A 27740-nucleotide genomic window follows, 5' to 3' on the forward strand; every position below is an offset into this window, starting at 1 on the left:
AGCCGATGCCCTTGCTAACACAGAAGACAAACTGTTGCTATTACGAGTCTCCGGGTGGTACATGAAAACGACCGTCGTTTCCGTGGTGTAGCGGTTATCACGTCTGCTTTACACGCAGAAGGTCCCCGGTTCGATCCCGGGCGGGAACACAACAATTTTAATCTATATTTCGGATTTCATTTCCGAGATGACCTCACGTCCGCGTATGCAGAGACAAGCAATGTCGTATGCTAGACGGATAGGGCGTCATTTTACTGTCAAATACTGTTGCTCTCTTATTGCACCGGTATTTGGTAACTGAGAACGCCCCTAGCTCCATTATGGCTGGCAAAATTTATAATCCGGTTCTTCAGGGCTACTTCAAGTGCGCTTGCTACTGGCTTTCCTGAGCTCACCCTACTCGCCTTGTCACAGCTCTGTCAAAGTGTGATGCTAACTAATAATGAGAAACTCTTAGCCACGCTCAATCTTACATGCCACCCCTTGGTTGTTGCCGTCGCTAGTAAGATGAGGGTAGACTGTCGCACAATTAAGCTGAATCTCCACTCACGGTGCACATATTCCGCAAAGACAACCTTGTTTTCCGTTGCATGCAAAATTACCGTCTGCGTTTCTATCGAATTCCACCTACGTACTTTACTGGTGCCGCATTCTTGTTATATCCACGTGCTATAACAGGCGTCTACTCTTCATTGAGGAGCTGCAACCGGGACTGAGTTCCACCTACTCTTCAGCACGGTCAAAATGGCACGGCTCGTCCGGGATTTGAACCCGGGACCTCCTGCACACAAAGCAGGAATCATACCCCTAGACCAACGAGCCACCTGTCTGGAGCAGTTAAGTTAATCCCAAGTATTGGACCTCACAGGGAACACAAACTTTCACGTGAATTCGCAAGATAAACGCTTTCTGCAGGCAGCACTCACCACTGATGAGAAGAATATTAAAGGCAACGAACAGAAAGCGAAATAACTTCATCGAGCACTGCTTATGATCAGCCGGCAGTGCCTCAGTTTCGGTATGTGGTTTCTCAGGGTTAAGAGAAGGCGAATGCACTAAACAAAAGAACATCGGGAAACCAAGCACCAACTCATAACGAAAAGATTGCACGATATACTGCAAGCAAAATTTCCAGAAGACGGATACTGAAGACGCCGCAGACAACAGAATTATTCTATGCAGTAACGATTATCTAGGAAGCGTGAATTGCATGTGCTGCTCCACCGCACAACTTCTTATGATACTGTTTTACTTATTCTAAATTTTCATTACCTCATCGTCTCTAGAATACTGTGTGGTTATCACCTGGTTTCCAACAGCGATAGTAGTAAGTAAATCGACTAAAAAGTCTTTCAAAGTAGGTCAGACACAAAAAAAAAAAAAAAATCGGAGCTGCGTGTAGCTCATGTCATTCTGCTTTCAAACGTGAATCTCCGGCTGGGAGTAGTGGCGTACTTCTGTAATCCAAGCTTCTGGGAGGCCGTTGTGTGGGAGAGATCTGGAAACAACTACAGATTCGGCCGTTCCACGAGCTCAGGAACGGCCGCGATGCCTTCATCGAGCTCTGCAGATCGACGGACGACAGTGTGGAAATTTCGGCAAGCGGTGGCTCGGGGTTAAGAGAAGCCAAACGCACTAAACACAAGAAAGTCGGGAAACCGAAGCACACAACTCATAACGAAAAGATTGCGGAATGCAGTGCGAAAGCAAAAGTTCGAGAAGACCAACTCTGAAGCCATCGGCGCGCTAGGAATTATTCCGCACAAGAGGCGATCATGTAGGAAGAGCGAGATGAGGCTGTCGCTCGACCACACAATAAAATTTTGCTTAATCCAAATTTGCAATACCGGTTCGACACTAGAATGCTGCGCCTTGGTTCTTCCAAAAGCGGTAGTAATAAGCACGTAGACTGCAGTGTCATTTAGGGTAGTGAGTCAGACATGGAGAGGATATAAGGCGGGTGGAATATGCAACGACAGGGGGCATTCCAGGGCGGCCGCCGGCTCCTTGCGCTGTGGCGCGCCGGTGCCGGCGGCGGCCTGGCTGGGCTGCTGGTGCCTCCATGTAGAGCTGCCGCCGAGCCCAGGCACCGTGCCGCTAACGAAGCGATTGCCTTTAGTGACATCTTTTGCAATAACGACTGCGCGAATCGACGGTATCTCGTAAGGACAGAAAGAGCAGCAGCTGCCGCCGAGCCCAGGCGCCGTGCCTAACACGCAGAAGGTCCCCGGTTGGATTGCGGGCGGAAAGCCGTTTTCGTCGCACTCAGCAAGACACTTGCTACGATCTCTACTGTGACCATTTAAATCAAACGTTCCATCAGCAGGGTGCACATGGCTCAAATGAAACATGAAACGGTTTCAGAACTGGTTGTCGGATTTTAGCGCTGACTTGGAGGCCTGGAAATGCGCGAAACAGCCGCCGCCATGCGATTTGTTGCCACACCGTTGTACAAAACGCAAGGGCTCGTCCGGGATTTGAACCCGGGACCTCCTGCACCCGAAGCAGGAATCATACCCCTAGACCAACGAGCCTATTCGTTCCGAAAACGCACTGCATGTGAATGACGCCACCTTTGATGGTCTCACCATGTAGGGCTGCAGCTCAGCCAGCGTTCTCCCTGTCTGTCGCGGTTGGATTGTTTTTATCGACGTCTTTTACTATAGGAACTTCACGAATCGGAGGGAGCTCGTAGCCGATGCCCTTGCTAACACAGAAGACAAACTGTTGCTATTACGAGTCTCCGGGTGGTACATGAAAACGACCGTCGTTTCCGTGGTGTAGCGGTTATCACGTCTGCTTTACACGCAGAAGGTCCCCGGTTCGATCCCGGGCGGGAACACAACAATTTTAATCTATATTTCGGATTTCATTTCCGAGATGACCTCACGTCCGCGTATGCAGAGACAAGCAATGTCGTATGCTAGACGGATAGGGCGTCATTTTACTGTCAAATACTGTTGCTCTCTTATTGCACCGGTATTTGGTAACTGAGAACGCCCCTAGCTCCATTATGGCTGGCAAAATTTATAATCCGGTTCTTCAGGGCTACTTCAAGTGCGCTTGCTACTGGCTTTCCTGAGCTCACCCTACTCGCCTTGTCACAGCTCTGTCAAAGTGTGATGCTAACTAATAATGAGAAACTCTTAGCCACGCTCAATCTTACATGCCACCCCTTGGTTGTTGCCGTCGCTAGTAAGATGAGGGTAGACTGTCGCACAATTAAGCTGAATCTCCACTCACGGTGCACATATTCCGCAAAGACAACCTTGTTTTCCGTTGCATGCATAATTACCGTCTGCGTTTCTATCGAATTCCACCTACGTACTTTACTGGTGCCGCATTCTTGTTATATCCACGTGCTATAACAGGCGTCTACTCTTCATTGAGGAGCTGCAACCGGGACTGAGTTCCACCTACTCTTCAGCACGGTCAAAATGGCACGGCTCGTCCGGGATTTGAACCCGGGACCTCCTGCACACAAAGCAGGAATCATACCCCTAGACCAACGAGCCACCTGTCTGGAGCAGTTAAGTTAATCCCAAGTATTGGACCTCACAGGGAACACAAACTTTCACGTGAATTCGCAAGATAAACGCTTTCTGCAGGCAGCACTCACCACTGATGAGAAGAATATTAAAGGCAACGAACAGAAAGCGAAATAACTTCATCGAGCACTGCTTATGATCAGCCGGCAGTGCCTCAGTTTCGGTATGTGGTTTCTCAGGGTTAAGAGAAGGCGAATGCACTAAACAAAAGAACATCGGGAAACCAAGCACCAACTCATAACGAAAAGATTGCACGATATACTGCAAGCAAAATTTCCAGAAGACGGATACTGAAGACGCCGCAGACAACAGAATTATTCTATGCAGTAACGATTATCTAGGAAGCGTGAATTGCATGTGCTGCTCCACCGCACAACTTCTTATGATACTGTTTTACTTATTCTAAATTTTCATTACCTCATCGTCTCTAGAATACTGTGTGGTTATCACCTGGTTTCCAACAGCGATAGTAGTAAGTAAATCGACTAAAAAGTCTTTCAAAGTAGGTCAGACACAAAAAAAAAAAAAAATCGGAGCTGCGTGTAGCTCATGTCATTCTGCTTTCAAACGTGAATCTCCGGCTGGGAGTAGTGGCGTACTTCTGTAATCCAAGCTTCTGGGAGGCCGTTGTGTGGGAGAGATCTGGAAACAACTACAGATTCGGCCGTTCCACGAGCTCAGGAACGGCCGCGATGCCTTCATCGAGCTCTGCAGATCGACGGACGACAGTGTGGAAATTTCGGCAAGCGGTGGCTCGGGGTTAAGAGAAGCCAAACGCACTAAACACAAGAAAGTCGGGAAACCGAAGCACACAACTCATAACGAAAAGATTGCGGAATGCAGTGCGAAAGCAAAAGTTCGAGAAGACCAACTCTGAAGCCATCGGCGCGCTAGGAATTATTCCGCACAAGAGGCGATCATGTAGGAAGAGCGAGATGAGGCTGTCGCTCGACCACACAATAAAATTTTGCTTAATCCAAATTTGCAATACCGGTTCGACACTAGAATGCTGCGCCTTGGTTCTTCCAAAAGCGGTAGTAATAAGCACGTAGACTGCAGTGTCATTTAGGGTAGTGAGTCAGACATGGAGAGGATATAAGGCGGGTGGAATATGCAACGACAGGGGGCATTCCAGGGCGGCCGCCGGCTCCTTGCGCTGTGGCGCGCCGGTGCCGGCGGCGGCCTGGCTGGGCTGCTGGTGCCTCCATGTAGAGCTGCCGCCGAGCCCAGGCACCGTGCCGCTAACGAAGCGATTGCCTTTAGTGACATCTTTTGCAATAACGACTGCGCGAATCGACGGTATCTCGTAAGGACAGAAAGAGCAGCAGCTGCCGCCGAGCCCAGGCGCCGTGCCTAACACGCAGAAGGTCCCCGGTTGGATTGCGGGCGGAAAGCCGTTTTCGTCGCACTCAGCAAGACACTTGCTACGATCTCTACTGTGACCATTTAAATCAAACGTTCCATCAGCAGGGTGCACATGGCTCAAATGAAACATGAAACGGTTTCAGAACTGGTTGTCGGATTTTAGCGCTGACTTGGAGGCCTGGAAATGCGCGAAACAGCCGCCGCCATGCGATTTGTTGCCACACCGTTGTACAAAACGCAAGGGCTCGTCCGGGATTTGAACCCGGGACCTCCTGCACCCGAAGCAGGAATCATACCCCTAGACCAACGAGCCTATTCGTTCCGAAAACGCACTGCATGTGAATGACGCCACCTTTGATGGTCTCACCATGTAGGGCTGCAGCTCAGCCAGCGTTCTCCCTGTCTGTCGCGGTTGGATTGTTTTTATCGACGTCTTTTACTATAGGAACTTCACGAATCGGAGGGAGCTCGTAGCCGATGCCCTTGCTAACACAGAAGACAAACTGTTGCTATTACGAGTCTCCGGGTGGTACATGAAAACGACCGTCGTTTCCGTGGTGTAGCGGTTATCACGTCTGCTTTACACGCAGAAGGTCCCCGGTTCGATCCCGGGCGGGAACACAACAATTTTAATCTATATTTCGGATTTCATTTCCGAGATGACCTCACGTCCGCGTATGCAGAGACAAGCAATGTCGTATGCTAGACGGATAGGGCGTCATTTTACTGTCAAATACTGTTGCTCTCTTATTGCACCGGTATTTGGTAACTGATAACGCCCCTAGCTCCATTATGGCTGGCAAAATTTATAATCCGGTTCTTCAGGGCTACTTCAAGTGCGCTTGCTACTGGCTTTCCTGAGCTCACCCTACTCGCCTTGTCACAGCTCTGTCAAAGTGTGATGCTAACTAATAATGAGAAACTCTTAGCCACGCTCAATCTTACATGCCACCCCTTGGTTGTTGCCGTCGCTAGTAAGATGAGGGTAGACTGTCGCACAATTAAGCTGAATCTCCACTCACGGTGCACATATTCCGCAAAGACAACCTTGTTTTCCGTTGCATGCATAATTACCGTCTGCGTTTCTATCGAATTCCACCTACGTACTTTACTGGTGCCGCATTCTTGTTATATCCACGTGCTATAACAGGCGTCTACTCTTCATTGAGGAGCTGCAACCGGGACTGAGTTCCACCTACTCTTCAGCACGGTCAAAATGGCACGGCTCGTCCGGGATTTGAACCCGGGACCTCCTGCACACAAAGCAGGAATCATACCCCTAGACCAACGAGCCACCTGTCTGGAGCAGTTAAGTTAATCCCAAGTATTGGACCTCACAGGGAACACAAACTTTCACGTGAATTCGCAAGATAAACGCTTTCTGCAGGCAGCACTCACCACTGATGAGAAGAATATTAAAGGCAACGAACAGAAAGCGAAATAACTTCATCGAGCACTGCTTATGATCAGCCGGCAGTGCCTCAGTTTCGGTATGTGGTTTCTCAGGGTTAAGAGAAGGCGAATGCACTAAACAAAAGAACATCGGGAAACCAAGCACCAACTCATAACGAAAAGATTGCACGATATACTGCAAGCAAAATTTCCAGAAGACGGATACTGAAGACGCCGCAGACAACAGAATTATTCTATGCAGTAACGATTATCTAGGAAGCGTGAATTGCATGTGCTGCTCCACCGCACAACTTCTTATGATACTGTTTTACTTATTCTAAATTTTCATTACCTCATCGTCTCTAGAATACTGTGTGGTTATCACCTGGTTTCCAACAGCGATAGTAGTAAGTAAATCGACTAAAAAGTCTTTCAAAGTAGGTCAGACACAAAAAAAAAAAAAATCGGAGCTGCGTGTAGCTCATGTCATTCTGCTTTCAAACGTGAATCTCCGGCTGGGAGTAGTGGCGTACTTCTGTAATCCAAGCTTCTGGGAGGCCGTTGTGTGGGAGAGATCTGGAAACAACTACAGATTCGGCCGTTCCACGAGCTCAGGAACGGCCGCGATGCCTTCATCGAGCTCTGCAGATCGACGGACGACAGTGTGGAAATTTCGGCAAGCGGTGGCTCGGGGTTAAGAGAAGCCAAACGCACTAAACACAAGAAAGTCGGGAAACCGAAGCACACAACTCATAACGAAAAGATTGCGGAATGCAGTGCGAAAGCAAAAGTTCGAGAAGACCAACTCTGAAGCCATCGGCGCGCTAGGAATTATTCCGCACAAGAGGCGATCATGTAGGAAGAGCGAGATGAGGCTGTCGCTCGACCACACAATAAAATTTTGCTTAATCCAAATTTGCAATACCGGTTCGACACTAGAATGCTGCGCCTTGGTTCTTCCAAAAGCGGTAGTAATAAGCACGTAGACTGCAGTGTCATTTAGGGTAGTGAGTCAGACATGGAGAGGATATAAGGCGGGTGGAATATGCAACGACAGGGGGCATTCCAGGGCGGCCGCCGGCTCCTTGCGCTGTGGCGCGCCGGTGCCGGCGGCGGCCTGGCTGGGCTGCTGGTGCCTCCATGTAGAGCTGCCGCCGAGCCCAGGCACCGTGCCGCTAACGAAGCGATTGCCTTTAGTGACATCTTTTGCAATAACGACTGCGCGAATCGACGGTATCTCGTAAGGACAGAAAGAGCAGCAGCTGCCGCCGAGCCCAGGCGCCGTGCCTAACACGCAGAAGGTCCCCGGTTGGATTGCGGGCGGAAAGCCGTTTTCGTCGCACTCAGCAAGACACTTGCTACGATCTCTACTGTGACCATTTAAATCAAACGTTCCATCAGCAGGGTGCACATGGCTCAAATGAAACATGAAACGGTTTCAGAACTGGTTGTCGGATTTTAGCGCTGACTTGGAGGCCTGGAAATGCGCGAAACAGCCGCCGCCATGCGATTTGTTGCCACACCGTTGTACAAAACGCAAGGGCTCGTCCGGGATTTGAACCCGGGACCTCCTGCACCCGAAGCAGGAATCATACCCCTAGACCAACGAGCCTATTCGTTCCGAAAACGCACTGCATGTGAATGACGCCACCTTTGATGGTCTCACCATGTAGGGCTGCAGCTCAGCCAGCGTTCTCCCTGTCTGTCGCGGTTGGATTGTTTTTATCGACGTCTTTTACTATAGGAACTTCACGAATCGGAGGGAGCTCGTAGCCGATGCCCTTGCTAACACAGAAGACAAACTGTTGCTATTACGAGTCTCCGGGTGGTACATGAAAACGACCGTCGTTTCCGTGGTGTAGCGGTTATCACGTCTGCTTTACACGCAGAAGGTCCCCGGTTCGATCCCGGGCGGGAACACAACAATTTTAATCTATATTTCGGATTTCATTTCCGAGATGACCTCACGTCCGCGTATGCAGAGACAAGCAATGTCGTATGCTAGACGGATAGGGCGTCATTTTACTGTCAAATACTGTTGCTCTCTTATTGCACCGGTATTTGGTAACTGATAACGCCCCTAGCTCCATTATGGCTGGCAAAATTTATAATCCGGTTCTTCAGGGCTACTTCAAGTGCGCTTGCTACTGGCTTTCCTGAGCTCACCCTACTCGCCTTGTCACAGCTCTGTCAAAGTGTGATGCTAACTAATAATGAGAAACTCTTAGCCACGCTCAATCTTACATGCCACCCCTTGGTTGTTGCCGTCGCTAGTAAGATGAGGGTAGACTGTCGCACAATTAAGCTGAATCTCCACTCACGGTGCACATATTCCGCAAAGACAACCTTGTTTTCCGTTGCATGCATAATTACCGTCTGCGTTTCTATCGAATTCCACCTACGTACTTTACTGGTGCCGCATTCTTGTTATATCCACGTGCTATAACAGGCGTCTACTCTTCATTGAGGAGCTGCAACCGGGACTGAGTTCCACCTACTCTTCAGCACGGTCAAAATGGCACGGCTCGTCCGGGATTTGAACCCGGGACCTCCTGCACACAAAGCAGGAATCATACCCCTAGACCAACGAGCCACCTGTCTGGAGCAGTTAAGTTAATCCCAAGTATTGGACCTCACAGGGAACACAAACTTTCACGTGAATTCGCAAGATAAACGCTTTCTGCAGGCAGCACTCACCACTGATGAGAAGAATATTAAAGGCAACGAACAGAAAGCGAAATAACTTCATCGAGCACTGCTTATGATCAGCCGGCAGTGCCTCAGTTTCGGTATGTGGTTTCTCAGGGTTAAGAGAAGGCGAATGCACTAAACAAAAGAACATCGGGAAACCAAGCACCAACTCATAACGAAAAGATTGCACGATATACTGCAAGCAAAATTTCCAGAAGACGGATACTGAAGACGCCGCAGACAACAGAATTATTCTATGCAGTAACGATTATCTAGGAAGCGTGAATTGCATGTGCTGCTCCACCGCACAACTTCTTATGATACTGTTTTACTTATTCTAAATTTTCATTACCTCATCGTCTCTAGAATACTGTGTGGTTATCACCTGGTTTCCAACAGCGATAGTAGTAAGTAAATCGACTAAAAAGTCTTTCAAAGTAGGTCAGACACAAAAAAAAAAAAAATCGGAGCTGCGTGTAGCTCATGTCATTCTGCTTTCAAACGTGAATCTCCGGCTGGGAGTAGTGGCGTACTTCTGTAATCCAAGCTTCTGGGAGGCCGTTGTGTGGGAGAGATCTGGAAACAACTACAGATTCGGCCGTTCCACGAGCTCAGGAACGGCCGCGATGCCTTCATCGAGCTCTGCAGATCGACGGACGACAGTGTGGAAATTTCGGCAAGCGGTGGCTCGGGGTTAAGAGAAGCCAAACGCACTAAACACAAGAAAGTCGGGAAACCGAAGCACACAACTCATAACGAAAAGATTGCGGAATGCAGTGCGAAAGCAAAAGTTCGAGAAGACCAACTCTGAAGCCATCGGCGCGCTAGGAATTATTCCGCACAAGAGGCGATCATGTAGGAAGAGCGAGATGAGGCTGTCGCTCGACCACACAATAAAATTTTGCTTAATCCAAATTTGCAATACCGGTTCGACACTAGAATGCTGCGCCTTGGTTCTTCCAAAAGCGGTAGTAATAAGCACGTAGACTGCAGTGTCATTTAGGGTAGTGAGTCAGACATGGAGAGGATATAAGGCGGGTGGAATATGCAACGACAGGGGGCATTCCAGGGCGGCCGCCGGCTCCTTGCGCTGTGGCGCGCCGGTGCCGGCGGCGGCCTGGCTGGGCTGCTGGTGCCTCCATGTAGAGCTGCCGCCGAGCCCAGGCACCGTGCCGCTAACGAAGCGATTGCCTTTAGTGACATCTTTTGCAATAACGACTGCGCGAATCGACGGTATCTCGTAAGGACAGAAAGAGCAGCAGCTGCCGCCGAGCCCAGGCGCCGTGCCTAACACGCAGAAGGTCCCCGGTTGGATTGCGGGCGGAAAGCCGTTTTCGTCGCACTCAGCAAGACACTTGCTACGATCTCTACTGTGACCATTTAAATCAAACGTTCCATCAGCAGGGTGCACATGGCTCAAATGAAACATGAAACGGTTTCAGAACTGGTTGTCGGATTTTAGCGCTGACTTGGAGGCCTGGAAATGCGCGAAACAGCCGCCGCCATGCGATTTGTTGCCACACCGTTGTACAAAACGCAAGGGCTCGTCCGGGATTTGAACCCGGGACCTCCTGCACCCGAAGCAGGAATCATACCCCTAGACCAACGAGCCTATTCGTTCCGAAAACGCACTGCATGTGAATGACGCCACCTTTGATGGTCTCACCATGTAGGGCTGCAGCTCAGCCAGCGTTCTCCCTGTCTGTCGCGGTTGGATTGTTTTTATCGACGTCTTTTACTATAGGAACTTCACGAATCGGAGGGAGCTCGTAGCCGATGCCCTTGCTAACACAGAAGACAAACTGTTGCTATTACGAGTCTCCGGGTGGTACATGAAAACGACCGTCGTTTCCGTGGTGTAGCGGTTATCACGTCTGCTTTACACGCAGAAGGTCCCCGGTTCGATCCCGGGCGGGAACACAACAATTTTAATCTATATTTCGGATTTCATTTCCGAGATGACCTCACGTCCGCGTATGCAGAGACAAGCAATGTCGTATGCTAGACGGATAGGGCGTCATTTTACTGTCAAATACTGTTGCTCTCTTATTGCACCGGTATTTGGTAACTGAGAACGCCCCTAGCTCCATTATGGCTGGCAAAATTTATAATCCGGTTCTTCAGGGCTACTTCAAGTGCGCTTGCTACTGGCTTTCCTGAGCTCACCCTACTCGCCTTGTCACAGCTCTGTCAAAGTGTGATGCTAACTAATAATGAGAAACTCTTAGCCACGCTCAATCTTACATGCCACCCCTTGGTTGTTGCCGTCGCTAGTAAGATGAGGGTAGACTGTCGCACAATTAAGCTGAATCTCCACTCACGGTGCACATATTCCGCAAAGACAACCTTGTTTTCCGTTGCATGCAAAATTACCGTCTGCGTTTCTATCGAATTCCACCTACGTACTTTACTGGTGCCGCATTCTTGTTATATCCACGTGCTATAACAGGCGTCTACTCTTCATTGAGGAGCTGCAACCGGGACTGAGTTCCACCTACTCTTCAGCACGGTCAAAATGGCACGGCTCGTCCGGGATTTGAACCCGGGACCTCCTGCACACAAAGCAGGAATCATACCCCTAGACCAACGAGCCACCTGTCTGGAGCAGTTAAGTTAATCCCAAGTATTGGACCTCACAGGGAACACAAACTTTCACGTGAATTCGCAAGATAAACGCTTTCTGCAGGCAGCACTCACCACTGATGAGAAGAATATTAAAGGCAACGAACAGAAAGCGAAATAACTTCATCGAGCACTGCTTATGATCAGCCGGCAGTGCCTCAGTTTCGGTATGTGGTTTCTCAGGGTTAAGAGAAGGCGAATGCACTAAACAAAAGAACATCGGGAAACCAAGCACCAACTCATAACGAAAAGATTGCACGATATACTGCAAGCAAAATTTCCAGAAGACGGATACTGAAGACGCCGCAGACAACAGAATTATTCTATGCAGTAACGATTATCTAGGAAGCGTGAATTGCATGTGCTGCTCCACCGCACAACTTCTTATGATACTGTTTTACTTATTCTAAATTTTCATTACCTCATCGTCTCTAGAATACTGTGTGGTTATCACCTGGTTTCCAACAGCGATAGTAGTAAGTAAATCGACTAAAAAGTCTTTCAAAGTAGGTCAGACACAAAAAAAAAAAAAAATCGGAGCTGCGTGTAGCTCATGTCATTCTGCTTTCAAACGTGAATCTCCGGCTGGGAGTAGTGGCGTACTTCTGTAATCCAAGCTTCTGGGAGGCCGTTGTGTGGGAGAGATCTGGAAACAACTACAGATTCGGCCGTTCCACGAGCTCAGGAACGGCCGCGATGCCTTCATCGAGCTCTGCAGATCGACGGACGACAGTGTGGAAATTTCGGCAAGCGGTGGCTCGGGGTTAAGAGAAGCCAAACGCACTAAACACAAGAAAGTCGGGAAACCGAAGCACACAACTCATAACGAAAAGATTGCGGAATGCAGTGCGAAAGCAAAAGTTCGAGAAGACCAACTCTGAAGCCATCGGCGCGCTAGGAATTATTCCGCACAAGAGGCGATCATGTAGGAAGAGCGAGATGAGGCTGTCGCTCGACCACACAATAAAATTTTGCTTAATCCAAATTTGCAATACCGGTTCGACACTAGAATGCTGCGCCTTGGTTCTTCCAAAAGCGGTAGTAATAAGCACGTAGACTGCAGTGTCATTTAGGGTAGTGAGTCAGACATGGAGAGGATATAAGGCGGGTGGAATATGCAACGACAGGGGGCATTCCAGGGCGGCCGCCGGCTCCTTGCGCTGTGGCGCGCCGGTGCCGGCGGCGGCCTGGCTGGGCTGCTGGTGCCTCCATGTAGAGCTGCCGCCGAGCCCAGGCACCGTGCCGCTAACGAAGCGATTGCCTTTAGTGACATCTTTTGCAATAACGACTGCGCGAATCGACGGTATCTCGTAAGGACAGAAAGAGCAGCAGCTGCCGCCGAGCCCAGGCGCCGTGCCTAACACGCAGAAGGTCCCCGGTTGGATTGCGGGCGGAAAGCCGTTTTCGTCGCACTCAGCAAGACACTTGCTACGATCTCTACTGTGACCATTTAAATCAAACGTTCCATCAGCAGGGTGCACATGGCTCAAATGAAACATGAAACGGTTTCAGAACTGGTTGTCGGATTTTAGCGCTGACTTGGAGGCCTGGAAATGCGCGAAACAGCCGCCGAGCCCAGGCACCGTGCCGCTAACGAAGCGATTGCCTTTAGTGACATCTTTTGCAATAACGACTGCGCGAATCGACGGTATCTCGTAAGGACAGAAAGAGCAGCAGCTGCCGCCGAGCCCAGGCGCCGTGCCTAACACGCAGAAGGTCCCCGGTTGGATTGCGGGCGGAAAGCCGTTTTCGTCGCACTCAGCAAGACACTTGCTACGATCTCTACTGTGACCATTTAAATCAAACGTTCCATCAGCAGGGTGCACATGGCTCAAATGAAACATGAAACGGTTTCAGAACTGGTTGTCGGATTTTAGCGCTGACTTGGAGGCCTGGAAATGCGCGAAACAGCCGCCGCCATGCGATTTGTTGCCACACCGTTGTACAAAACGCAAGGGCTCATCCGGGATTTGAACCCGGGACCTCCTGCACCCGAAGCAGGAATCATACCCCTAGACCAACGAGCCTATTCGTTCCGCAAAACGCACTGCATGTGAATGACGCCACCTTTGATGGTCTCACCATGTAGGGCTGCAGCTCAGCCAGCGTTCTCCCTGTCTGTCGCGGTTGGATTGTTTTTATCGACGTCTTTTACTATAGGAACTTCACGAATCGGAGGGAGCTCGTAGCCGATGCCCTTGCTAACACAGAAGACAAACTGTTGCTATTACGAGTCTCCGGGTAGTACATGAAAACGACCGTCGTTTCCGTGGTGTAGCGGTTATCACGTCTGCTTTACACGCAGAAGGTCCCCGGTTCGATCCCGGGCGGGAACACAACAATTTTAATCTATATTTCGGATTTCATTTCCGAGATGACCTCACGTCCGCGTATGCAGAGACAAGCAATGTCGTATGCTAGACGGATAGGGCGTCATTTTACTGTCAAATACTGTTGCTCTCTTATTGCACCGGTATTTGGTAACTGAGAACGCCCCTAGCTCCATTATGGCTGGCAAAATTTATAATCCGGTTCTTCAGGGCTACTTCAAGTGCGCTTGCTACTGGCTTTCCTGAGCTCACCCTACTCGCCTTGTCACAGCTCTGTCAAAGTGTGATGCTAACTAATAATGAGAAACTCTTAGCCACGCTCAATCTTACATGCCACCCCTTGGTTGTTGCCGTCGCTAGTAAGATGAGGGTAGACTGTCGCACAATTAAGCTGAATCTCCACTCACGGTGCACATATTCCGCAAAGACAACCTTGTTTTCCGTTGCATGCAAAATTACCGTCTGCGTTTCTATCGAATTCCACCTACGTACTTTACTGGTGCCGCATTCTTGTTATATCCACGTGCTATAACAGGCGTCTACTCTTCATTGAGGAGCTGCAACCGGGACTGAGTTCCACCTACTCTTCAGCACGGTCAAAATGGCACGGCTCGTCCGGGATTTGAACCCGGGACCTCCTGCACACAAAGCAGGAATCATACCCCTAGACCAACGAGCCACCTGTCTGGAGCAGTTAAGTTAATCCCAAGTATTGGACCTCACAGGGAACACAAACTTTCACGTGAATTCGCAAGATAAACGCTTTCTGCAGGCAGCACTCACCACTGATGAGAAGAATATTAAAGGCAACGAACAGAAAGCGAAATAACTTCATCGAGCACTGCTTATGATCAGCCGGCAGTGCCTCAGTTTCGGTATGTGGTTTCTCAGGGTTAAGAGAAGGCGAATGCACTAAACAAAAGAACATCGGGAAACCAAGCACCAACTCATAACGAAAAGATTGCACGATATACTGCAAGCAAAATTTCCAGAAGACGGATACTGAAGACGCCGCAGACAACAGAATTATTCTATGCAGTAACGATTATCTAGGAAGCGTGAATTGCATGTGCTGCTCCACCACACAACTTCTTATGATACTGTTTTACTTATTCTAAATTTTCATTACCTCATCGTCTCTAGAATACTGTGTGGTTATCACCTGGTTTCCAACAGCGATAGTAGTAAGTAAATCGACTACAAAGTCTTTCAAAGTAGGTCAGACACAAAAAAAAAAAAAAAAATCGGAGCTGCGTGTAGCTCATGTCATTCTGCTTTCAAACGTGAATCTCCGGCTGGGAGTAGTGGCGTACTTCTGTAATCCAAGCTTCTGGGAGGCCGTTGTGTGGGAGAGATCTGGAAACAACTACAGATTCGGCCGTTCCACGAGCTCAGGAACGGCCGCGATGCCTTCGTCGAGCTCTGCAGATCGACGGACGACAGTGTGGAAATTTCGGCAAGCGGTGGCTAGGGGTTAAGAGAAGCCAAACGCACTAAACACAAGAAAGTCGGGAAACCGAAGCACACAACTCATAACGAAAAGATTGCGGAATGCAGTGCGAAAGCAAAAGTTCGAGAAGACCAACTCTGAAGCCATCGGCGCGCTAGGAATTATTCCGCACAAGAGGCGATCATGTAGGAAGAGCGAGATGAGGCTGTCGCTCGACCACACAATAAAATTTTGCTTAATCCAAATTTGCAATACCGGTTCGACACTAGAATGCTGCGCCTTGGTTCTTCCAAAAGCGGTAGTAATAAGCACGTAGACTGCAGTGTCATTTAGGGTAGTGAGTCAGACATGGAGAGGATATAAGGCGGGTGGAATATGCAACGACAGGGGGCATTCCAGGGCGGCCGCCGGCTCCTTGCGCTGTGGCGCGCCGGTGCCGGCGGCGGCCTGGCTGGGCTGCTGGTGCCTCCATGTAGAGCTGCCGCCGAGCCCAGGCACCGTGCCGCTAACGAAGCGATTGCCTTTAGTGACATCTTTTGCAATAACGACTGCGCGAATCGACGGTATCTCGTAAGGACAGAAAGAGCAGCAGCTGCCGCCGAGCCCAGGCGCCGTGCCTAACACGCAGAAGGTCCCCGGTTGGATTGCGGGCGGAAAGCCGTTTTCGTCGCACTCAGCAAGACACTTGCTACGATCTCTACTGTGACCATTTAAATCAAACGTTCCATCAGCAGGGTGCACATGGCTCAAATGAAACATGAAACGGTTTCAGAACTGGTTGTCGGATTTTAGCGCTGACTTGGAGGCCTGGAAATGCGCGAAACAGCCGCCGCCATGCGATTTGTTGCCACACCGTTGTACAAAACGCAAGGGCTCGTCCGGGATTTGAACCCGGGACCTCCTGCACCCGAAGCAGGAATCATACCCCTAGACCAACGAGCCTATTCGTTCCGAAAACGCACTGCATGTGAATGACGCCACCTTTGATGGTCTCACCATGTAGGGCTGCAGCTCAGCCAGCGTTCTCCCTGTCTGTCGCGGTTGGATTGTTTTTATCGACGTCTTTTACTATAGGAACTTCACGAATCGGAGGGAGCTCGTAGCCGATGCCCTTGCTAACACAGAAGACAAACTGTTGCTATTACGAGTCTCCGGGTGGTACATGAAAACGACCGTCGTTTCCGTGGTGTAGCGGTTATCACGTCTGCTTTACACGCAGAAGGTCCCCGGTTCGATCCCGGGCGGGAACACAACAATTTTAATCTATATTTCGGATTTCATTTCCGAGATGACCTCACGTCCGCGTATGCAGAGACAAGCAATGTCGTATGCTAGACGGATAGGGCGTCATTTTACTGTCAAATACTGTTGCTCTCTTATTGCACCGGTATTTGGTAACTGAGAACGCCCCTAGCTCCATTATGGCTGGCAAAATTTATAATCCGGTTCTTCAGGGCTACTTCAAGTGCGCTTGCTACTGGCTTTCCTGAGCTCACCCTACTCGCCTTGTCACAGCTCTGTCAAAGTGTGATGCTAACTAATAATGAGAAACTCTTAGCCACGCTCAATCTTACATGCCACCCCTTGGTTGTTGCCGTCGCTAGTAAGATGAGGGTAGACTGTCGCACAATTAAGCTGAATCTCCACTCACGGTGCACATATTCCGCAAAGACAACCTTGTTTTCCGTTGCATGCAAAATTACCGTCTGCGTTTCTATCGAATTCCACCTACGTACTTTACTGGTGCCGCATTCTTGTTATATCCACGTGCTATAACAGGCGTCTACTCTTCATTGAGGAGCTGCAACCGGGACTGAGTTCCACCTACTCTTCAGCACGGTCAAAATGGCACGGCTCGTCCGGGATTTGAACCCGGGACCTCCTGCACACAAAGCAGGAATCATACCCCTTTTTTTTTTTTTTTTTTTTTTTACAGCATTCTTTTAAGTCCAAAGGGAACACACACAGACACACACACACACACACACACACACACACACAGACACACACACACACACACTTAAATAAAAAGAAGATATAATTGGTTTCTAATGCAAACAGCAAAGGGTGGATTTGTACCTCAATTTTGATATACTGGGAGTGCATAATAAATTCATATTTTTTTTCATTGTGTAAAGTTAGAGGTGACAGTGAGATTCAGGCCTGCGGAAGCAAAGTGGGCAGGGGTCGAAGCCCGAGGCCTGGCCACGATGACTCCACCGTCCTGTTTCCGAAAGGCACCTGTACAAGGGCGTAGTATTATCCCCTACTGTCTCGGTTCGTGGTCGCTCGTTTGTTTTTCTTGAGCGCCCTAAAGGTCCACGAAAACTTCAGTCCTGGATGTAGAGAAGAAACATACACCAAGGCGGTAAATCCCGAAACAGTATAAAAGAAAATGGCTCACACAGGTGTCCTTAGCCAACACCCTCTCTTTCAAATGTCAGGCTAAGCATATTTGCAAAATCATCACGGAGGCCTGGCAATCGCAAGCGCTGCCAGTAAGCAGTAAGCATGTACTGCCGAAACGCTAGGTGTCCATCGTCTTCATGACAACTGATGACAAAATGTACGAAATGTCCAATCAACCACATGACTGTATGGAGCTTCGTTCGCGGAAAAAAGGAGGAATCGGGCCGGACGATGATGTCAATAGTATAAGCGGCTTCAGCAGACCTAGTGACAAAAGCAAGTTGTTTCCTGAGCCAACGCCAATTGGCAAGGTGCCCACAGCAGGTGAATCGATGTTCAAGGGTATCCAGGAGACCACACCGAGTACAGGTGTCCGTGTCAGAAAGACCAATACGGTGCAGTCGTACATTGGTGGGAACCAAATTATTTATTACCCTATACCACGTGGACGCCACGGCCATAGAGTGGATCGGCAGACTAACGTTCTTCCAGACGTTCCTCCAGGACACGGATGGAGACGCCAGTTCTATTGGATTGGGACTGGCCAGCCCCTCCCAGCGGGCAATCAAGCCCTTGGTCGTTGGCACCGGTCGCCGCAAGAAGACGTCACCGAGGTAACTCACCGCAATGTAAAATTCCCGAATGTGTTTCAACTTAAAATTTAGGCGTCCGACATCGACAGGTGGAGCAAGGCTCGCCGGACGCACAACAGTAAAAAGCCTGGATGTAATTGAAGTCACTTCTTGCGTAACAATTAGAGTCGTTCGGCGGACGTACAATGCAGACGCCTTGCGAGTAATGTCAGAGAGGCCCAAGCCTCCGGAGAGACGCGATTTCGTCATTACCTCGTAACGTAACTTGAATAGATGGCCCTTCCATATAAACCTGCTAGACAATTGGCGCAACCTTTTCGCCACCATCATGGGAAGTGGGAACAGCTGAGCAACATAATAAGCTTTACATAGGACGTAGGTGTCTAAAATTCTGACTTTTTGCAAAATGGTAGCAGAGCGCTGCTCATGGACCATCAGAGCCCCCTGTATCTTCTCGGTGACAGATTTCCAATTGAGAGCCGCCATTTGTAGAGGACACCGATCAATGATAATCCCCAAGGACGTATGGCGATCGACAAAAGTGGCCCAAGGGACGTCAGCATCGCGAAATCCTCGAATATCAAGGAACTTACATTTACCCTGATTGAGACGCGCTCCAGAGACACGACAGTATGCATCAACTGCCCCTTTCAACAACGGGATATCATCTCGTTGACGGAGGAGAACAACGACATCATCCGCATATGCCTTAACCGAGAGCTTCCCACCAGAGAGGGACATACCCTGAAGCTTGAGAGCAATAGTCCGAAGCAGCGGTTCCAGGGACAATACGAATAAAGACATAGAGAGCGGACTACCCTGAGGCACTCCGCGGCGGATAGCAATGGGCGGCGTCAGCTGCCCATTGACTGACACCCGAGCTGTTATTCCCCTATACAAATTGCCAAGAACACCACGTGATGAAGCGTTAAAACCTATTGTACCTAAAACACGATCTAAAAACACATGACTGACGTGATCAAAAGCCTTATAAAAATCAAGGAAGGCAAAGGCACAATTTACGTTTGTAACCGCCGCAACCGAGACAACATCCCGATATTCGGCTACTGGTGTCAGGATAGATCTATCATGAAAACAACATTGATGTGCACCAATCACACCCCGAAGCAGAGAAGACAACCGGCTATTGAGCGCTCTAGCAGCTGTCTTATAGTCAAAATTCAGCAATGTGAGCGGACGAAGATTGGCAGCAGATAAACGACCAGAGGACTTCGGAATTAAAACAATTTTCCCTACTTTAAAATCGGCAGGCACATCCATCCCCCTGACAATCTCATTTAAAATCTGCGTAAAAATGCCACCCAAAAGAGGCCAAAAACGGAGATAAAATTCTTTAGGCAGGCCGTCTGGACCCGGCGATTTACTGGACGGAGAGCGAGCAATAAAATCGAAAACATCATCTACCTGGAACTCCCGGAGAAATTCGCCGTTCGCGTCAGGCGCGATCGTCGCAGTTAGATCCCCAAAGACATCATCCGAAAGAGACTCACCAGAATCATCGGCAGAATAGAGACTAGTGTAATACTGATGAAGAGCACGAACCATTTCCTCCTGTGCACTATGCTGTCGCCCATCATCCACCGTAAGAGAAGAGATGAAGGAGCGACGACGACGGGTCTGATGCCGTAGCAGGTGGTACAAGGATGTCAGTTCACCTTCAACAAGAGAGTGAGGTTTCGACTTAACTCGCAGACCATCCATCTGTCGTCGTTTAAGGCTCAAGAGCTTGGCTTTAATACGACGAACATCATGGATCCGCAGTGGAGAGGTACCCGCCGCGTCATATAGTTCACGCAGGACAGAGTAGTAATATTCATACGTGTTCTTAAAATCACGCGTCCTAGCAGCACAGTAGAAAATCAAAGTCTGACGAATCGTGGGCTTGGCAAACGCAGTCCACCAAACCAGCAAGGAGGGGTATCGCGGGACAGAGCGAAGACATCGCTCCCACACGCCACTTATAACATCATCCATAGCACTGTCGGCAAGGTGGGAAACATTTAACATCCACTGGGAACGATAAAGTTTTGCAGGTTGGCGACTAAGATTTACAGTTGCAGTAAAAGCACAATGGTCAGAAAAACTAGTAGGAATTACATCGACAGAAAGAATTTTATCACATAAAAAATCAGATAAATAGAATCTGTCGAGTCTACTGCATGAGGACGCGGTAAAAAACGTATATTTCACCAGGGTTGGATATTTGTGTTCCCAAACATCACGCAGATGCATCGTACGAACTAAGTCATGTAAATCACGGCAATAATTAAAATTGGGGGACTGGTCTGCAGGGCGTAAAACACAATTAAAATCGCCTCCGAGCAGGAGACTCCGAGGACTCTGGCGCAAAAGATAAATAAGCTCTTCTTTATAAAAGCGCGATCGAGCCACAGTGTGACCCGAACCAGAGGGGGCATACAAAACAACGAGGCGGAGATCAAAAAGACGACAACCAATCCCACGGCCAGAGTCAAGGAATTCAATGTCAGTAATAGGAATGCCCTCTCGAAAGAAAAGAGCAGTTCCTGTTGAATATTCCGGCGCGACATTAAAAACAGTTTGAAATCCAGGTAGAGAGAGATCAGAAAACAACACTTCCTGCAAAAACACTACGTCCGCACAGGCGTCGTAAATAAACTGCCGCAAAGAGGCAATGCGAACGTCGGACTCAATACGGTTAACATTTAAGGTAAGAAAGGTGTATGCTTGAACCATAGAGAGAAAAGCGAGAAAACAAATCACCTACACCGACGCACCAGCGTCACAGTCCATAGCAGGGGTGACGGAGGCATCCGAGGGAGGGGGACTGCTACCCCGTTCCGCGGATCCCTTACGTTTCGGTTTTTTACGAACAGCATTAACGTTCGGCTGAACGCGTAACTTGCGTCGGCTGACGGGCAAGGAAGCTTCAGCCGCCGGTGACGTAGGAGGGTCAAGTTCTGTATCCGACACCACCCGCGCCGGTCCACATGCGGGATCGGGGGTCGCGGGGGTAACATCCGACAAAACGGAATGGTCAACACCTGCACTAGCTTCCGGCAAACATGGACTGCACGGAGGCGAAACGTGAGCAGGAAGGTCCGAGGCCGCAGAGTTGGAAGGAGGCGGAGCAGCTCCGCTGGCAGAGGTATGGGGCAGCGAAGCAGGAAGTTGTCGCGGCTCCACTTGTTGTGACATCGAAGTCGGTTCGGAAGACGGCGCCAACAGGCCCGACCGACGACCCGACTCGAGAGAAGCTGCGTCGGAGGCCGGAGGGGCGCCAGCAGCCGCCACCGGAACCGCTACCTCAGGAGGGCAGGGAGCAGCTACAGTACACAGTGGCTCGGAGGATGCCGGTCGCTCGGACTGGGGCATCTCAGGGAGATCCTCATCCGTACTATTTCCATCGTGTGGGCGACGCCTCTTATTATTCAAAAGTGGCACACCCACCTGAGGGACAGACGGAACAACATCAGATTTAGCACGCAAAGGAGGAAATTCTGTATCAGCGGTGCGCAAAACCTGTGGAGGGGCGCTACTACCACTGGACTGTGCTACACCAAGAGCAGAACCACCTGCAACGAGGTCAGCGACCGTTAACTTGCGACGCTGTTCGAGAGAATTTTTTAAAACAAAAACTCTCCGCGGACAGTCGGTACGCACGTGACCACTTTCATTGCACAAAAAACAGGTGCCCACCTGACCACTATATGTTACATGGACACGATATCCACCGATCTGCAGGTGAGATGGAATATTCTGCTTAACGTGCATTTCGACTGAACGAATACCACTGTAACATTGCAGGCGATGTTGGCTTGACCAGCGTTCAAGGCGAATGCTCTTTACATCACCATACTTCTGTAGACCCTCCTTAAGATAGACATTATCCACCTCCGGTGGAAGGTTGTAAACACGAACATTGGTATACGTGATGGAAGCATTGGAAAGCAGCACGGTACTTACAGAATCATCCCGATGCCGAAAGAGAACTTGATGACCATATTTAGAAAGAATTTTATCAACCTGAAGTGGGTCCATAAACTTAACAAAGAAAACATACAGTTCGGTATCAAAATAAGCAGTGTGCACCTGATCCGAATGAACACCAAAGGTATCTACCAACCAATCATGAATCTCAAGAGAACTAGGTTGCACATGGCGGGTTGACTTGTCAAAAGCAAAACTAACTGTAGCCTGACGAGGAATAACCTGGGACGACATTTTCAAAATATGCGGTTGAAACCGCTACACAAAAAACACTGAAATAAGGACAGAAAGTAACACAAGGTACGAAACAACGACGGAGAAATACTCTCAGAAGTTGCAACACAACACGTAACAAAAACGATAGTCCACTATACGTAACGCTACGGCGGAGCGGAAGACTAGGCACGTCCACACTGCACGGCGTCTAAAGCGGAACTTACCCCTAGACCAACGAGCCACCTGGCTGGAGCAGTCAAGTTAATCCCAAGTAGTGCGCCTCACAGGGAACACAAACTTTCACGTGAATTCGCAAGATAAACGCTTTCTGCAGGCAGCACTCACCACTCATGAGAAGAATATTAAAGGCAACGAATAAAAAGCGAAATAACTGCATCGAGCACTGCTTATGAACAGCCGGCAGTGCCTCAGTTTCGGTATGTGGTTTCTCAGGGTTAAGAGAAGGCGAATGCACTAAACAAAAGAACATCGGGAAACCAGGCACCAACTCGTAACGAAAAGATTGCACAATATACTGCAAGCAAAATTTCCAGAAGACGGATACTGAAGACGCCGCAGACAACAGAATTATTCTATGCAGTAACGATTATCTAGGAAGCGTGAATTGCATGTGCTGCTCCACCACACAACTTCTTATGATACTGTTTTACTTATTCTAAATTTTCATTACCTCATCGTCTCTAGAATACTGTGTGGTTATCACCTGGTTTCCAACAGCGATAGTAGTAAGTAAATCGACTACAAAGTCTTTCAAAGTAGGTCAGACACAAAAAAAAAAAAAAAATCGGAGCTGCGTGTAGCTCATGTCATTCTGCTTTCAAACGTGAATCTCCGGCTGGGAGTAGTGGCGTACTTCTGTAATCCAAGCTTCTGGGAGGCCGTTGTGTGGGAGAGATCTGGAAACAACTACAGATTCGGCCGTTCCACGAGCTCAGGAACGGCCGCGATGCCTTCGTCGAGCTCTGCAGATCGACGGACGACAGTGTGGAAATTTCGGCAAGCGGTGGCTAGGGGTTAAGAGAAGCCAAACGCACTAAACACAAGAAAGTCGGGAAACCGAAGCACACAACTCATAACGAAAAGATTGCGGAATGCAGTGCGAAAGCAAAAGTTCGAGAAGACCAACTCTGAAGCCATCGGCGCGCTAGGAATTATTCCGCACAAGAGGCGATCATGTAGGAAGAGCGAGATGAGGCTGTCGCTCGACCACACAATAAAATTTTGCTTAATCCAAATTTGCAATACCGGTTCGACACTAGAATGCTGCGCCTTGGTTCTTCCAAAAGCGGTAGTAATAAGCACGTAGACTGCAGTGTCATTTAGGGTAGTGAGTCAGACATGGAGAGGATATAAGGCGGGTGGAATATGCAACGACAGGGGGCATTCCAGGGCGGCCGCCGGCTCCTTGCGCTGTGGCGCGCCGGTGCCGGCGGCGGCCTGGCTGGGCTGCTGGTGCCTCCATGTAAAGCTGCCGCCGAGCCCAGGCACCGTGCCGCTAACGAAGCGATTGCCTTTAGTGACATCTTTTGCAATAACGACTGCGCGAATCGACGGTATCTCGTAAGGACAGAAAGAGCAGCAGCTGCCGCCGAGCCCAGGCGCCGTGCCTAACACGCAGAAGGTCCCCGGTTGGATTGCGGGCGGAAAGCCGTTTTCGTCGCACTCAGCAAGACACTTGCTACGATCTCTACTGTGACCATTTAAATCAAACGTTCCATCAGCAGGGTGCACATGGCTCAAATGAAACATGAAACGGTTTCAGAACTGGTTGTCGGATTTTAGCGCTGACTTGGAGGCCTGGAAATGCGCGAAACAGCCGCCGCCATGCGATTTGTTGCCACACCGTTGTACAAAACGCAAGTGCTCGTCCGGGATTTGAACCCGGGACCTCCTGCACCCGAAGCAGGAATCATACCCCTAGACCAACGAGCCTATTCGTTCCGAAAACGCACTGCATGTGAATGACGCCACCTTTGATGGTCTCACCATGTAGGGCTGCAGCTCAGCCAGCGTTCTCCCTGTCTGTCGCGGTTGGATTGTTTTTATCGACGTCTTTTACTATAGGAACTTCACGAATCGGAGGGAGCTCGTAGCCGATGCCCTTGCTAACACAGAAGACAAACTGTTGCTATTACGAGTCTCCGGGTGGTACATGAAAACGACCGTCGTTTCCGTGGTGTAGCGGTTATCACGTCTGCTTTACACGCAGAAGGTCCCCGGTTCGATCCCGGGCGGGAACACAACAATTTTAATCTATATTTCGGATTTCATTTCCGAGATGACCTCACGTCCGCGTATGCAGAGACAAGCAATGTCGTATGCTAGACGGATAGGGCGTCATTTTACTGTCAAATACTGTTGCTCTCTTATTGCACCGGTATTTGGTAACTGAGAACGCCCCTAGCTCCATTATGGCTGGCAAAATTTATAATCCGGTTCTTCAGGGCTACTTCAAGTGCGCTTGCTACTGGCTTTCCTGAGCTCACCCTACTCGCCTTGTCACAGCTCTGTCAAAGTGTGATGCTAACTAATAATGAGAAACTCTTAGCCACGCTCAATCTTACATGCCACCCCTTGGTTGTTGCCGTCGCTAGTAAGATGAGGGTAGACTGTCGCACAATTAAGCTGAATCTCCACTCACGGTGCACATATTCCGCAAAGACAACCTTGTTTTCCGTTGCATGCAAAATTACCGTCTGCGTTTCTATCGTATTCCACCTACGTACTTTACTGGTGCCGCATTCTTGTTATATCCACGTGCTATAACAGGCGTCTACTCTTCATTGAGGAGCTGCAACCGGGACTGAGTTCCACCTACTCTTCAGCACGGTCAAAATGGCACGGCTCGTCCGGGATTTGAACCCGGGACCTCCTGCACACAAAGCAGGAATCATACCCCTAGACCAACGAGCCACCTGTCTGGAGCAGTTAAGTTAATCCCAAGTATTGGACCTCACAGGGAACACAAACTTTCACGTGAATTCGCAAGATAAACGCTTTCTGCAGGCAGCACTCACCACTGATGAGAAGAATATTAAAGGCAACGAACAGAAAGCGAAATAACTTCATCGAGCACTGCTTATGATCAGCCGGCAGTGCCTCAGTTTCGGTATGTGGTTTCTCAGGGTTAAGAGAAGGCGAATGCACTAAACAAAAGAACATCGGGAAACCAAGCACCAACTCATAACGAAAAGATTGCACGATATACTGCAAGCAAAATTTCCAGAAGACGGATACTGAAGACGCCGCAGACAACAGAATTATTCTATGCAGTAACGATTATCTAGGAAGCGTGAATTGCATGTGCTGCTCCACCACACAACTTCTTATGATACTGTTTTACTTATTCTAAATTTTCATTACCTCATCGTCTCTAGAATACTGTGTGGTTATCACCTGGTTTCCAACAGCGATAGTAGTAAGTAAATCGACTACAAAGTCTTTCAAAGTAGGTCAGACACAAAAAAAAAAAAAAAATCGGAGCTGCGTGTAGCTCATGTCATTCTGCTTTCAAACGTGAATCTCCGGCTGGGAGTAGTGGCGTACTTCTGTAATCCAAGCTTCTGGGAGGCCGTTGTGTGGGAGAGATCTGGAAACAACTACAGATTCGGCCGTTCCACGAGCTCAGGAACGGCCGCGATGCCTTCATCGAGCTCTGCAGATCGACGGACGACAGTGTGGAAATTTCGGCAAGCGGTGGCTAGGGGTTAAGAGAAGCCAAACGCACTAAACACAAGAAAGTCGGGAAACCGAAGCACACAACTCATAACGAAAAGATTGCGGAATGCAGTGCGAAAGCAAAAGTTCGAGAAGACCAACTCTGAAGCCATCGGCGCGCTAGGAATTATTCCGCACAAGAGGCGATCATGTAGGAAGAGCGAGATGAGGCTGTCGCTCGACCACACAATAAAATTTTGCTTAATCCAAATTTGCAATACCGGTTCGACACTAGAATGCTGCGCCTTGGTTCTTCCAAAAGCGGTAGTAATAAGCACGTAGACTGCAGTGTCATTTAGGGTAGTGAGTCAGACATGGAGAGGATATAAGGCGGGTGGAATATGCAACGACAGGGGGCATTCCAGGGCGGCCGCCGGCTCCTTGCGCTGTGGCGCGCCGGTGCCGGCGGCGGCCTGGCTGGGCTGCTGGTGCCTCCATGTAGAGCTGCCGCCGAGCCCAGGCACCGTGCCGCTAACGAAGCGATTGCCTTTAGTGACATCTTTTGCAATAACGACTGCGCGAATCGACGGTATCTCGTAAGGACAGAAAGAGCAGCAGCTGCCGCCGAGCCCAGGCGCCGTGCCTAACACGCAGAAGGTCCCCGGTTGGATTGCGGGCGGAAAGCCGTTTTCGTCGCACTCAGCAAGACACTTGCTACGATCTCTACTGTGACCATTTAAATCAAACGTTCCATCAGCAGGGTGCACATGGCTCAAATGAAACATGAAACGGTTTCAGAACTGGTTGTCGGATTTTAGCGCTGACTTGGAGGCCTGGAAATGCGCGAAACAGCCGCCGCCATGCGATTTGTTGCCACACCGTTGTACAAAACGCAAGTGCTCGTCCGGGATTTGAACCCGGGACCTCCTGCACCCGAAGCAGGAATCATACCCCTAGACCAACGAGCCTATTCGTTCCGAAAACGCACTGCATGTGAATGACGCCACCTTTGATGGTCTCACCATGTAGGGCTGCAGCTCAGCCAGCGTTCTCCCTGTCTGTCGCGGTTGGATTGTTTTTATCGACGTCTTTTACTATAGGAACTTCACGAATCGGAGGGAGCTCGTAGCCGATGCCCTTGCTAACACAGAAGACAAACTGTTGCTATTACGAGTCTCCGGGTGGTACATGAAAACGACCGTCGTTTCCGTGGTGTAGCGGTTATCACGTCTGCTTTACACGCAGAAGGTCCCCGGTTCGATCCCGGGCGGGAACACAACAATTTTAATCTATATTTCGGATTTCATTTCCGAGATGACCTCACGTCCGCGTATGCAGAGACAAGCAATGTCGTATGCTAGACGGATAGGGCGTCATTTTACTGTCAAATACTGTTGCTCTCTTATTGCACCGGTATTTGGTAACTGAGAACGCCCCTAGCTCCATTATGGCTGGC

General features: G+C 49.4%; 24 non-coding genes across 24 annotated transcripts; 9 read left to right on the forward strand and 15 right to left on the reverse strand.

The window, feature by feature from the left end:
* Positions 1-76: 76 nt before the first annotated feature.
* Positions 77-149, forward strand: Trnav-uac. The gene has a single exon. It is a non-coding gene; the product is annotated as a tRNA-Val (tRNA).
* Positions 150-750: 601 nt separating this feature from the next.
* On the reverse strand, positions 751-822 carry Trnat-ugu. The gene has a single exon. It is a non-coding gene; the product is annotated as a tRNA-Thr (tRNA).
* A 1640-nt stretch (positions 823-2462) lies between these two features.
* Trnap-cgg lies at positions 2463-2534 on the reverse strand. The gene has a single exon. It is a non-coding gene; the product is annotated as a tRNA-Pro (tRNA).
* Positions 2535-2769: 235 nt separating this feature from the next.
* Trnav-uac lies at positions 2770-2842 on the forward strand. The gene has a single exon. It is a non-coding gene; the product is annotated as a tRNA-Val (tRNA).
* A 601-nt stretch (positions 2843-3443) lies between these two features.
* Positions 3444-3515, reverse strand: Trnat-ugu. The gene has a single exon. It is a non-coding gene; the product is annotated as a tRNA-Thr (tRNA).
* Positions 3516-5154: 1639 nt separating this feature from the next.
* Trnap-cgg lies at positions 5155-5226 on the reverse strand. Its single transcript has one exon. It is a non-coding gene; the product is annotated as a tRNA-Pro (tRNA).
* Positions 5227-5461: 235 nt separating this feature from the next.
* Trnav-uac lies at positions 5462-5534 on the forward strand. Its single transcript has one exon. It is a non-coding gene; the product is annotated as a tRNA-Val (tRNA).
* A 601-nt stretch (positions 5535-6135) lies between these two features.
* Positions 6136-6207, reverse strand: Trnat-ugu. The gene has a single exon. It is a non-coding gene; the product is annotated as a tRNA-Thr (tRNA).
* A 1638-nt stretch (positions 6208-7845) lies between these two features.
* Trnap-cgg lies at positions 7846-7917 on the reverse strand. Its single transcript has one exon. It is a non-coding gene; the product is annotated as a tRNA-Pro (tRNA).
* Positions 7918-8152: 235 nt separating this feature from the next.
* Trnav-uac lies at positions 8153-8225 on the forward strand. Its single transcript has one exon. It is a non-coding gene; the product is annotated as a tRNA-Val (tRNA).
* Positions 8226-8826: 601 nt separating this feature from the next.
* Positions 8827-8898, reverse strand: Trnat-ugu. The gene has a single exon. It is a non-coding gene; the product is annotated as a tRNA-Thr (tRNA).
* A 1638-nt stretch (positions 8899-10536) lies between these two features.
* Positions 10537-10608, reverse strand: Trnap-cgg. Its single transcript has one exon. It is a non-coding gene; the product is annotated as a tRNA-Pro (tRNA).
* Positions 10609-10843: 235 nt separating this feature from the next.
* Trnav-uac lies at positions 10844-10916 on the forward strand. The gene has a single exon. It is a non-coding gene; the product is annotated as a tRNA-Val (tRNA).
* Positions 10917-11517: 601 nt separating this feature from the next.
* Trnat-ugu lies at positions 11518-11589 on the reverse strand. Its single transcript has one exon. It is a non-coding gene; the product is annotated as a tRNA-Thr (tRNA).
* A 1984-nt stretch (positions 11590-13573) lies between these two features.
* Positions 13574-13645, reverse strand: Trnap-cgg. The gene has a single exon. It is a non-coding gene; the product is annotated as a tRNA-Pro (tRNA).
* Positions 13646-13881: 236 nt separating this feature from the next.
* On the forward strand, positions 13882-13954 carry Trnav-uac. Its single transcript has one exon. It is a non-coding gene; the product is annotated as a tRNA-Val (tRNA).
* Positions 13955-14555: 601 nt separating this feature from the next.
* Trnat-ugu lies at positions 14556-14627 on the reverse strand. The gene has a single exon. It is a non-coding gene; the product is annotated as a tRNA-Thr (tRNA).
* Positions 14628-16268: 1641 nt separating this feature from the next.
* Trnap-cgg lies at positions 16269-16340 on the reverse strand. The gene has a single exon. It is a non-coding gene; the product is annotated as a tRNA-Pro (tRNA).
* A 235-nt stretch (positions 16341-16575) lies between these two features.
* Trnav-uac lies at positions 16576-16648 on the forward strand. The gene has a single exon. It is a non-coding gene; the product is annotated as a tRNA-Val (tRNA).
* A 7838-nt stretch (positions 16649-24486) lies between these two features.
* On the reverse strand, positions 24487-24559 carry Trnap-cgg. The gene has a single exon. It is a non-coding gene; the product is annotated as a tRNA-Pro (tRNA).
* A 235-nt stretch (positions 24560-24794) lies between these two features.
* On the forward strand, positions 24795-24867 carry Trnav-uac. Its single transcript has one exon. It is a non-coding gene; the product is annotated as a tRNA-Val (tRNA).
* Positions 24868-25468: 601 nt separating this feature from the next.
* Trnat-ugu lies at positions 25469-25540 on the reverse strand. The gene has a single exon. It is a non-coding gene; the product is annotated as a tRNA-Thr (tRNA).
* A 1639-nt stretch (positions 25541-27179) lies between these two features.
* Positions 27180-27252, reverse strand: Trnap-cgg. The gene has a single exon. It is a non-coding gene; the product is annotated as a tRNA-Pro (tRNA).
* A 235-nt stretch (positions 27253-27487) lies between these two features.
* On the forward strand, positions 27488-27560 carry Trnav-uac. Its single transcript has one exon. It is a non-coding gene; the product is annotated as a tRNA-Val (tRNA).
* The last annotated feature ends 180 nt before the right edge of the window (positions 27561-27740 follow it).

This window comes from Schistocerca piceifrons, chromosome 2 (genome assembly GCF_021461385.2).
Source record: "Schistocerca piceifrons isolate TAMUIC-IGC-003096 chromosome 2, iqSchPice1.1, whole genome shotgun sequence".
Taxonomy (NCBI): domain Eukaryota; kingdom Metazoa; phylum Arthropoda; class Insecta; order Orthoptera; family Acrididae; genus Schistocerca; species Schistocerca piceifrons.